We start from the raw sequence: 12,615 nt of genomic DNA, 5'->3' as shown, positions 1-12,615 counted from the left end.
CTTGGGCCCCTTTCACACTGGGGCGGGAGGTGCATCGGCGGTAAAGCGCCGCTATTATTAGCGGCACTGTACCGTCATTTTAGCGGCGGTATTCGGCCGCTAGCGGGGCAGTTTAACCCCCCGCTAGCGGCATAGAAAGGGTATTAAAACCACCGCAAAGTGCCTCTGCAGAGGCGCTTTGCCAGCGGTATAGCCGCGCTGCCCCATTGATTTCAATGGGCAGGAGTGGTGAAGGTGCGATATACACACCGCTCCTTCTCTGTTCCAAAGATGCTGCTAGCAGGACTTTTTCCCATCCTGCCAGCGCACCACTCCAGTGTGAAAGCCCTCGGGGCTTTCACACTGGAGACACAGCAGCGGCTGTTTCAGGTCGGTTTGCAGGCGCGATTTTTAGCGCAATAGCGCCTGCAAACCGCCCCAGTGTGAAAGGGGCCTTAGATGTCCAATTGGGGGGGAAAGAAGAGCAGTTGAGTCGCATTTTTGCTATCCGTCAACCACGCCCCCCCCCCCCTAAGCTGCAATAGGCAGCAGATGGGGTGTTTACATGCTGCAGTTGCAATGCTTCATGCCCACGGCAAAATTTACCCGAGCATTTGGTGGGTGGCAAGACCACCGAACTCTACACCCTAAAGCAAATGGGGACGCGCCGCAAACACCCCACAATTGAATGCAATGCAAGTGGTTGTGGTGGGTTTGTCAGAAAAAAAAAAAATGGGGTTAAAACAGGTGACTAGGAGGCATCACATCACCTCCTCACTGCCTGTCAGTAGCCTCTGAGGCCTAATTCACGGAAACCGTGTTAAATGTACTGTAGTGTGTTTCTGCAAAACTGAAAATGCATAGGTTGTGAACCAGGCCTGAAGCACGATGCAAACGTAGATTGGGCTTCAAAGTAAAGGAGAATTAGATGCATGTCTAAGGCTCCATTCACACTAGCGCGTTTTTTGATGCATTTTGCATTTTGCAGAAATGCATGGGAATTTTTTAACATGGGTTCCTATGGAACATGTATCTCTGCGTTTTTGGAAAGGGTCGGGGACTTTTTTTCATGCAAAAAGCAGCGTTTTGCATGTAATGGATTTCAATGGACAAGCATCAAAAACGCAAGTGCACCGTTTTTTGTAGCGTTTTTGATGCGTTTTTGCCGTTTTTTTTTTTATTTTTTTTTTTTTGTAATTTTTTTTTAAGACTGTAAAAAAAAAATGAAAAAAAAAAAACCGCTAATCGCGGCAAAACCGCCGCAAAAACGCTACAAAAACGCTGCTCAAAAACGTGCCAAGCATGAAAAAAAACCTCCAAAAACGCTCAAAAGCAACATGCATAGGTGTGAATCGAGCATTAGGCTCGATTCACACCTATGCATTTTTAGTGCTTTTTGCATTTTGCAGATTTGCACTACAGTCCATTTACCATGGTTTCCTATGGAACATGTTCTGTAGTGCAAATCTGCAAAATGCAAAAAGCACTAAAAATGCATAGGTGTGATTCAAGCCTTAGCGTTTCAAAGAAAAGGCCATATTTGAATGTGGCAATAAAAGAAAAAATGTTAAACTGGATGCTATTTATAGATCATTTATTTTGGAAACAGAAGATGAGCCTAGGGCACCCCTGCCTGGCTACAATTATAGAATGACATGCACAATCATATAATAACCTAGCGAAGATACATTTACCCATAAACCTAAATTTATAGAGCCTTGGCCTAAAGTTTTTAGAAGGACACCAATATTAATTTTCACTGTCTGCTGCTCTCGTGTTTTTAGCCCTTTTTGTCAATGTTACTATGGTATACTGAAGTATAATTTACGAGCATTTCATAAGTGTTAAAGCTTTTATTGACAATTACATTAAAGTGATTGTAAGGATCGTGTTTTTTTGTTTTTTTTAAAAAAACAAACATATCATACTTACCTCACTGTGCAGCTCATTTTTGCACAGAGTGGCTCCGAACATCATCTTCTGGGGTCCCCCAGCAGCTCCTCCCCGCATCAGATAACCCCCTAGGAGAAGCGGTCTCCCGAGGGGGTTACCTTGCGGGCTCGCTCCCGAGTCCAGCATTTGCACCCATAGACACGAATGCCGGACTTGCCCCCAGGTAACTGGATTTGATTGACAGCAGCGGAGCCAATGGCTGCGCTGCTATCAATCTATCCAATCAAGAGCCGGGACCCTGCGGAGAGAGGGACAGCGTGTCCCCGCCAAGGAGATGAAGGGACTCAGGTAAGTAAAACGGGGGAGGGGGGGGGGGGGCGCCCATGACTGACTGGTGTTTTTTCACCTTAATGCATAGGATGAATGAAGGTGAAAAAACATGAAGGTTTACAACCCCTTTTAAAAGCGGAATTCCACCCATAATATAATGATTACATCAATCAGCAGCTTTCTGCATGAACAACATTTGGGCCAAATTATTTTAATTTTTTTTTTTTTTACATAGGCCTCATGCACACTGAAGCTAAAAAAAAAGCTGACGTTTTTTGGGAGTTTGGGCGTTTTTTTTTTTAACAGCCCTTAAACTCCCCTCTGTGTTATCCTATGTGGCCATGCACACATGGACGCTTTTGGACGTTTATCAGCAGTGGAGTTGTGGGATGTTGTCCGAACGCCCTAAAATCGCGTTCATGAGCCGCCCTAAAAACGCCAGACACCGGTAAAAGCTGTTAAACACGGTATAAAAACGCTGCGAACAGAGTGTTAAGCCTCGCCAGGCATTTCTCTGCCACTACCTATATTCAAAATCAATGGTTCTCTATGGAAGCCCATTGATTTGAATAGAAGTCGCACCACAATGATCCGACTTGCATGCGGAGGATGTTGAAGGGGAACCCCCCCCCAACCCCCGCCAAAAGAAAAAAAAAATAAAAAAATTGGCATGGGGTCCCCCCCAGGACAATACCAGACCCTTTGGTCTAGTATGGATTCTAGGGGTAAACCCAAAAAAATAAAAAATTTAAAAAACGGTGCGGAGTCCCCACAAAATCCACACCAGACCCTTATCCGAGCACGCAGCATGGCAGGTTGGGAAGGGGGTGGGGGCGGAGGATCGAGCAACCCCCTCCCCCCCTGGACCATGCCAGGCAACATGGGTGGGGTTGGGTGCACCACCTGGGGGATGACGTCACAAGGGGGCGAGGCCTCCGGATGACGTCAGCATGCAAATATAAGTCATTGCATTCAGCGGGCCCAGCATTACACCGGGAGATCGCGTCGAGCCAACATCAGAAGAACAGAGGGAGAAGACCGCGGCAAAAGAATGAGAAGAAGAACCAGAGAGGGAGAAGGAAATCGCCGGAGGTGGGAGAAGAAAATCGGAAGAGACGCCAGAGCTGCCTTAATAAAATACTTTAAAAACCTGTGTACTGCGTAATATTTTTGACACTTTTTTTTTCAGGTGAATGGGTAGGGGTACAATGTACCCCCTACTCATTCACATAGGGTGGGGGGCCGGGATCTGGTGGCCCCTTTATTAAAAGTGGACTTCCAGATTCTGATAAGTCCCCCCCCACCCGCAGACCCTGAACATGACCGGCCAGGGTTGTCGGGAAGAAGCCCTTGTCCTCATCAACATGTGGATGAAGTGCTTAGGGGTGGGTGGGCCCTTCCCCAAAGCACCCACCCCATGTTGAGGGCATGTGACCTGGTATGGTCCGGGGGGGGGGGTAGGGCGCTTGCTTGTTCCCCCCCCCTTTCCTGACCTGCCCGCTGCGTGCACGGATAAGGGTCTGATATGGATATTTTGGGGTGGGCCCGCCCTTTTTTTTTTTTTTTTTTTTGGGCATGGGGGTTTCCCTTAAAACCTATACCAGGCCGAAGAGTCTGGTATAGTCCTGGGGGGAGGGACCCCACACCAATTTTTTTTTCCCCCATTTTGACACAAGTCGCACCGCGAGTCGGATCATCATGGTGGGACTTCTATTCAAATCAATGATCTCCCATAGGAAACCATTGATTTTGAATAGAGGCAAAAAAAAAAAAAACACGGCTAAAAGCTAGCGCGGCTAAACGTGCATTGATGCCAATGCAAAACGGTGATGAAATTGCGTTAACACCGCTTTTTAGCATCGGTACTAGCTTTAAGGTCAGTTGATCTGCTTCAGTGTGCACGAGGCCTTACTCTGTCTGCATTGTTGCCATGGGGCCCCTTCGGAGGCCATCACAGCTAACAGTGGACTGGGAACAGGGAGTGCTGGTTCCCCATCAGAAGTAAGAGACCTCAGTGAGCACCGCTCTCTGCTTGGTGAACACGGTATGGTGCGCTCTCAGGACAAAACACTGATCCACATATATACATAGGGGAATGGTAACACTCATAATGAACATACAGAACATTCAAATCTGCTACTACAGACGAAGTTGCTAAACTCCTTTCTATCGCCCACCTAACCACCTGTCCCCTGGACCCTATTCCTTCTCAAATGCTACGGCCGCCCTCTGACTCCATCCTACACTCTCTAACCCACATCTTCAATCTCTCCCTCACCTCTGGCGTCTTCCCCAATGCTCTAAAACATGCACTGGTCACTCCCCATACTTAAAAAGCCGTCCTTGGACCCTACCAATCTTAACAACGTACGCCCTATCTCCTTGCTCCCCTTTTCCTCTAAACTACTTGAGCGCCTGGTTTACAACCAACTGAGTGACCACCTCATTAAAAACAACCTTCTTGATCCCCTTCAATCTGGATTTCGCCCTCAACACTCCACAGAAACTGCTCTTTTAAAACTCACAAATGACTTACTAACTGCAAAAACCAACGGACACTATTCTGTACTCCTACTTCTGGATCTTTCAGCTGCCTTTGACATGGTTGACCACCCCCTCCTCCTCAAAAAACTTCACTCCATCGGTCTCCGTGACTGTGCTCTTCAGTGGCTCTCATCCTACCTATCCCAATGCACCTTCAGTGTCACTTACAATTCTACTTCCTCCACTCCTCTTCCCTTCTCTGTCGGGGTCCCCCAAGGTTCTGTTCTTGGACCTCTTTTTATTTTCGATCTACACCTCTTCCCTGGGTCAGCTGATAGCCTCTCACGGCTTTCAATATCATTTCTACGCTGACAACACCCAAATCTATCTCTCCACCCCTCAACTCACTCCATCAGTCTCCTCACGCATCACTAACTTACTAACCGACATATCTGTATGGATGTCACACCACTTCCTCAAACTCAACTTGTCCAAAACCGAGCTTATAATATTTCCTCCCCCACGTGCCTCTTCCCCTGACTTCTCTGTGAAGAGCAATGGCACAACCATCCACCCGTCCCCATATGTCAGGGTACTAGGTGTTATCCTGGTTTCTGAACTCTCCTTTCAGCCCCACATCCAATCACTTTCCAAAGCTTGCCGCCTCAACCTCCGCAACATCTCTAAACTACGTCCCTTTCTAACCAATGAAACTACAAAGCTCCTGATTCACTCCCTGGTTTTCTCTCGCCTTGACTACTGCAACTCACTCCTCATTGGCTTACCTTTAAATAGACTATCCCCCCTTCAGTCCATCACGAATGCTGCTGCCAGACTCATCCACCTTACAATTTGCTCAGTGTCTGCTACCCCTCTCTGCCAATCCCTCCATTGGCTGCCACTCACCCAACAAATTCAATTCAAAATACTAACAATAAGTTACAAAGCCGTCCACAACTCTGCCCCCAGCTACATCACTAGCCTAGTCTCAAAATACCAACCTAATTGTCCTCTTCGTTCCTCCCAAGATCTCCTGCTCTCTAGCTCCCTCATCACCTCCTCCCATATTCACCTCCAGGACTTCTCCCGAGCCTCGCCCATCCTCTGGAATTCCCTACCCCAATCTGTCAGACTGTCTCCAAATGTATCCACTTTTAGGCCATCCCTGAAAACTTTCCTTTTCAGAGAAGCCTATCCTGCCTCCATTTAATAACTGCACTATTTTCTCCATTAGCTCATCCCCCACAGCTATTACCCTTTTGTATAACTTGACCCTCCCTCTTAGATTGTAAGCTCTAACGAGCAGGGCCCTCTGATTCCTCCTGTATTGAATTGTATTGTATTGTACTTGTATTGTCTGCCCTAATGTTGTAAAGCGCTGCGTAAACTGTCGGCGCCATATAAATCCTGTATAATAATAAATAATACAGTATGTGTTTTATGTTAGGAAAGCTTTTCTCCCCTTTCAATACTACAATGCAATGCATGCAGGAAAGAAAAAAAAAAAACAAAAAAAAAAAAAAAAAACACGTTTTGATTAAGATAAGAATAAGTCGGGTTAAAAAGTTCACAAATTAGCACAACAGTTGCTTATTCACAGGTTTGTGATCGCTAAATATTCAAGTGACATTGTGATCACTTATGTGAGCATTTGATGCTTGTGAAGTGAATGTCATCCGAGGTCATTGTTGGTAATGCAGTATTTTTATCTCATTTTATGAATGTATACAATTTAAACCAGAAATTAAAAAAAAATAAAAATTATCTTTTAAATTTAGGATGTTTCTATTCGGAACATACTATGGAAGGGGGGTATAGGACCCAAACGGCTTGCTTGGATAAGCTTTTAAGATGAAAGCTAGAAGCCGATTGGTTACCATGCACAGCTGCTCCAGATTCTGGCAAAAAAAAAAAAGAAGAAAAAAAGACAATATATCTAAATGATGCCGACAGCATCATTCAGATATATCCACTACTTATGCAATATTTCATACATACCTGATTACCACTAAGCAAAATAAAGTAAAAAAAGACAGCATGTGAAGCCCAAACACCTAGGTGGCGCTGTGGCTTAGTTGGTTAAAGCGCCTGTCTAGTAAACAGGAGATCCTGAGTTCAAATCTCAGCAGTGCCTTTATATTTCTTCAGTACAAAACCGGACACCCAGCACTAGGAATGAGCTTCGAGTTCGAGTCGAACTCATGTTCGACTCGAACATTGGCTGTTCGCAAGTTCACCGAACAGCGAACAATTTGGGGTGTTCGCGGCAAATTCGAATGCCGCGGAACACCCTTTAAAAGTCTATGGGAGAAATCAAAAGTGCTAATTTTAAAGGCTAATATGCAAGTTATTGTCATAAAAAGTGTTTGGGGACCTGGGTCCTGCCCCAGGGGACATGGATCAATGCAAAAAAAAGTTTTAAAAACGGCCGTTTTTTCAGGAGCAGTGATTTTAATAATGCTTAAAGTCAATCAATAAAAGTGTAATATCCCTTTAAATTTCGTACCTGGGGGGGTGTCTATAGTGTGCCTGTAAAGGGGCGCATGTTTCCTGTGTTTAGAACAGTCTGACAGCAAAATGACATTTTGAAGGAAAAAACTCATTTAAAACTACTCGCGGCTATTGCATTGCCGACAATACACATAGAAGTTCATTGATAAAAACGGCATGGGAATTCCCCAAAGGGGAACCCCGAACCAAAATTTAAAAAAAAAAAAAATGACGTGGGGTTCCCCGTAAATTCCATACTAGACCCTTCAGGTCTGGTATGGATTTTAAGGGGAACCCCGAGCCAAAAAAAAAAAAAAAACGGCGTGGGGGTCCCCCCAAAAATCCATACCAGACCCTTATCCGAGCACGCAACCTGGCAGGCCGCAGGAAAAGAGGGGGGGACGAGAGTGCGGCCCCCCCTCCCTCCTGAACCGTACCAGGCCACATGCCCTCAACATTGGGAGGGTGCTTTGGGGTAGCCCCCCAAAACACCTTGTCCCCATGTTGATGAGGACAAGGGCCTCATCCCCACAACCCTGGCCGGTGGTTCTGGGGGTCTGCGGGCGGAGGGCTTATCGGAATCTGGAAGCCCCCTTTAACAAGGTGACCCCCAGATCCCGGCCCCCCCCCCTGTGTGAAATGGTAAGGGGGTACATAAGTACCCCTACCATTTCACGAAAAAAGTGTCAAAAATGTTAAAAATGACAAGAGACAGTTTTTGACAATTCCTTTATTTAAATGCTTCTTCTTTCTTCTATCTTCCTTCATCTTCTGGTTCTTCTGGCTCTTCTGGTTCTTCCTCCGGCGTTCTCGTCCAGCATCTCCTCCGCGGCGTCTTCTATCTTCTTCTCCTCGGGCCGCTCCGCACCCATGGCATGGGGGGGAGGCTCCCGCTCTTCTCTTCTTCTTTTCTTCTCCGGGCCACTCCGCAATCCATGCTGGCATGGAGGGAGGCTCCCGCTGTGTGACGGCGCTCCTCGTCTGACAGTTCTTAAATAACGGGGGGGGGGGGGCCACCCGGTGACCCCGCCCCCCTCTGACGCACGGTGACTTGACGGGACTTCCCTGTGACGTCACGGGGAATGCCACAGGGAAGTCCCGTCAAGTCACCGTGCGTCAGAGGGGGGCGGGGTCACCGGGTGGCCCCGCCCCCCCGTTATTTAAGAACTGTCAGACGAGGAGCGCCGTCACACAGCGGGAGCCTCCCTCCATGCCAGCATGGATTGCGGAGCGGCCCGAAGAAGAAAATGAAGAAGAGAAGAAGAGAAGAAAAGAAGAAGAGAAGAAGAGAAGAAGAGAAGAAGAGAAGAAGAGAAGAGCGGGAGCCTCCCCCCCATGCCATGGGTGCGGAGCGGCCCGAGGAGAAGAAGACAGAAGACGCCGCGGAGGAGATGCTGGACGAGAACGCCGGAGGAAGAACCAGAAGAGCCAGAAGAACCAGAAGATGAAGGAAGATAGAAGAAAGAAGAAGCATTTAAATAAAGGAATTGTCAAAAACTGTCTCTTGTCATTTTTAACATTTTTGACACTTTCTTCGTGAAATGGTAGGGGTACTTATGTACCCCCTTACCATTTCACACAGGGGGGGGGACCGGGATCTGGGGGTCACCTTGTTAAAGGGGGCTTCCAGATTCCGATAAGCCCCCCGCCCGCAGACCCCCACAACCACCGGCCAGGGTTGTGGGGATGAGGCCCTTGTCCTCATCAACATGGGGACAAGGTGTTTTGGGGGGCTACCCCAAAGCACCCTCCCAATGTTGAGGGCATGTGGCCTGGTACGGTTCAGGAGGGAGGGGGGGCCGCACTCTCGTCCCCCCCTCTTTTCCTGCGGCCTGCCAGGTTGCGTGCTCGGATAAGGGTCTGGTATGGATTTTTGGGGGGACCCCACGCCGTTTTTTTTTTTTTTTTTGGCGCGGGGTTCCCCTTAAAATCCATACCAGACCTGAAGGGTCTGGTATGGAATTTAGGGGGAACCCCACGTCATTTTTTTTTTTTTAATTTTGGCCGGGGTTCCCCTTAATATCCATACCAGACCTGAAGGGCCTGGTATGGAATTTAGGAGGACTCCCACGTCATTTTTTTTTTTTTAATTTTGGTTCGGGGTTCCCCTTTGGGGAATTCCCATGCCGTTTTTATCAATGAACTTCTATGTGTATTGTCGGCAATGCAATAGCCGCGAGTAGTTTTAAATGAGTTTTTTCTTTCAAAATGTCATTTTGCTGTCAGACTATTCTAAACACAGGAAACATGCGCCCCTTTACAGGCATACTATAGACACCCCCCAGCTACGAAATTTAAAGGGATATTACACTTTTATTGTTTGACTTTAAGCATTATTAAAATCACTGCTCCTGAAAAAACGGCCGTTTTTAAAACTTTTTTTTTGCATTGATCCATGTCCCCTGGGGCAGGACCCAGGTCCCCAAACACTTTTTATGACAATAACTTTCATATAAGCCTTTAAAATTAGCACTTTTGATTATTCATGTTCGTGTCCCATAGACTTTAACGGTGTTCGCATGTTCGAACGAACTTTTTTCCTGTTCGCATGTTCTGGTGCGAACCGAACAGGGGGGTGTTCGGCTCATCCCTACCCAGCACTAGAAAAGACCCGATAAAGAACACAACTGAATATAATAAAAAATCCGGAGTAGAGGGCTTTTTATTCAAGTGATTTACTGGACAGACATTTCTTACCCCATTTCCTTGGTCTAAACTTATACATTTGCTGGCTAATTTCATAGATAAAAAGTTCAATCTTCCACTTTAACTATTTCTGCACCGCCCCACGCACATATACTGTGGCAGGGTGGCCCCTCCTGCCCAAAATCATGTACATGTATGGGATTTTGTGCACGGGGATCTAGAGCGGGCGCACACGTGCCACCAACAAAACCTGCTCCCGTTGTGATTGGACACAGCGGGAGCCAAGCAGCGTGTTCGGCGGATGTGATGTCCGCCGGGACCTGCCGATCGTTCTGAGGAGAGGCAGAAAAAGCAGACCGCCGCTCTGTCAGAGGGGAAGATGGAGATCTTGTGTTTCTGCTAAGCAGAAGCTCTGATCTGTTTGTCAGTCAAAGCGCCTCCCCCACACATTAGAAAGCACTCCCTAGGGACACATTTAACTATTTGATCGCCCCTGACAACCCCTTCCCTGCCAGTTTCATTAGTACAGTGACAGTGCTTTTTTTTAGCACTGATCACTGTATTGGTGTCACTTGGTCCCCAAAAGGTGTCACTAAGACCCCTTTCACACTGGGGCGGTTCTCAGGTACTTTAGCGCTAGAAATAGCCTCGGCAAAGCACCTGAAAACCGCATCTCATTCATTGCAGTGTGTCTTTTCACACCCAGACGGTGCGTTTGCAGGATGTTCCGAAAAGTCCTACAAGTAACATCTTTGGGGCAGGTTGGGGTCGCTGTATTTAGCACTTCTAAAAAACGTCCTGCTCATTGGAATGAATGGGTTGCGTTTTCAAAGTGACTTAAAAGCGCTTTGAAAGTGCCGCAAAACGGGAGTTTTTAACCCTACTTTTTGGGCTAAAAGCGCCATGCTAGCGGCCGAAAAGGGGCGCAAAAGCGCTGCTTAAACAGCGCTAAAGCGCCGCTAAAATGAGCAATGCTATTGCGCTAACGGTCAATGTGAAAACAGCCTTAGTGTCAGATTTGTCCGCTGCAATCCCGCTAAAAATTTCGCTGATTGCCGCCATCACTAGTTAAAAAATATATAATAATAATAATTTTTTTTCTATCCCCTATTTTGTAGACGTGATAACTTTTACGCAAACCAATCAATATACGCTTATTGGGATTTTTGTTTGCCAAAAAACATGTAGCAGAATACATATTGGCCTAAATTGATAAATAAATTTGAAGTTTTACATTTTTTTTTTTTTTTTTGGATGTGTTTTATTTTAGAAAGTAAAAATTGTTTTTTTTTTTTTTTTTTTTTAATTGTCGGTCTTTTTTCGTTTATAGCGCAAAAAATAGGAAACCACAGGAGGTGATCAAATACCACCAGAAGAAAGCTCTATTTGTGGGGGGGGGGGGGGGGCATACATTTTTCTTTTGTGGGTGCAGGATCGCACGACCACGCAATTGTCAGTTAAAGTGCCTCAGTGCCATATTGCAAAAAAAAAAAAAAAAAAAAAATAGCCTGGTCGGGTCCAGGGCTGAAGTGGTTAAACTGATACATTTGCTGGCTAATTTCATATATAAAAATTGCAATTTACTGCTTTAAAAAGGTTTATTTTACCCTTCACAAAAAATAAATAAATAAATAAATAAAATAATAATAAAAACTGCCTATGCACCTAAGAGGTGTCTGTAGACAAAAACAAACTGTGCAGCTTTGACCAAAGTTGAATAATGCCCTTTGCTATACTGTAGCTGTAGGCCACTTAGGTGCCTCCCAAAGCCTGGCTGGAAAACTCCTAGGATGTTAATAAGAGATGCCTAGCTTGTTACTGCTCACCTCTTCCATCACAGGAGTGAGCTCTCAAAATCTGAACTCAGAGCTACAGGACCAGGGGAGAGAAAAGCATATATGTGAGGGGGGGGGGGGGTTCGCATCAGAGAAAGTGCTCACTCCTGTAATGATAGAGATGAACTGTAACAGCTAGGCTTCTCTTAACATCCTAGGAGTTTTTCAGTCAGGCTTTATGGGAGGTATGTAAAACGGTCTACACCTATAGCAAGGGTATTATTCAACTTTGATCAGAGCTGCACAGTTTATTTGATGCCCCTCATCTACACAAGCAGATTTTTGGTAAAGATGGAGTAACCCTTTGACCCCCATCCATACCGGTGTGATTTGTCATGCGATTTGATAGTTCTAAATTGCACCCCATTGTCATCAGTGGAACCGCTCAAATTGCCGCGACTAATATCACTGCGACTTTGAAAAAAGTTTCCTGCACTACTTTTTGCAGATGTCATTGTAATTTGCATAGACTTCTGTTGTATTAGGTCACAAGCCCCAATGAAAATCGCCGGTGCAAAATTGCACGAATGTGCATCTTTAAAAGCCACTCCTGTGTGGATGAGTGGACCCAAAAATGGAACATTTTTTTTCCTCCCGCCCTCCGGTGTCACATTTGGCACCTTTCGGGGGGGGGGGGGGGGGGGGGAGCGGATACCTGTCTAATACAGGTATTTGCTTCCACTTCCGGCAATAGATCGCGGCAGAATCCGCTGTGATCTACGCCATGTCCAGCCCCTCCTCCATCCCCCCTGCTGTCTTCTGGGAGACACACTGGTCGCAGAAGACCAGAGAGGACGCACAGTGCGAATTGCGCATGTGCAGTAGGGAACCAGGCTGTGAAGCCGCAAGACTTCCCTCCCTAGTCCCTTACTGAAGATGATGGGTCGGCTTCGGGTGAGGACATTGCAGGCTCCCTGGACAGGTAAGTGTCCTTATTTTAAAAGTCAGCAGCTGCAGT

General features: G+C 46.4%; 1 protein-coding gene and 1 non-coding gene across 2 annotated transcripts in view; one reads left to right on the top strand and one right to left on the bottom strand.

Moving 5' to 3' along the window:
• Window positions 1-12,615, bottom strand: part of CNTROB (centrobin, centriole duplication and spindle assembly protein) — a 101,366-nt gene that overhangs the window by 72,825 nt on the left and 15,926 nt on the right. The window lies entirely within an intron of this gene.
• TRNAT-AGU (transfer RNA threonine (anticodon AGU)) lies at window positions 6,747-6,820 on the top strand. The gene has a single exon. It is a non-coding gene; the product is annotated as a tRNA-Thr (tRNA).

This window comes from Aquarana catesbeiana, linkage group LG03 (assembly GCF_042186555.1).
Source record: "Aquarana catesbeiana isolate 2022-GZ linkage group LG03, ASM4218655v1, whole genome shotgun sequence".
In the NCBI taxonomy this organism is placed as follows: domain Eukaryota; kingdom Metazoa; phylum Chordata; class Amphibia; order Anura; family Ranidae; genus Aquarana; species Aquarana catesbeiana.
The sequence above is the reverse complement of the archived record's forward strand: the minus strand, read 5'-3'. Positions and strand labels throughout refer to the sequence as shown.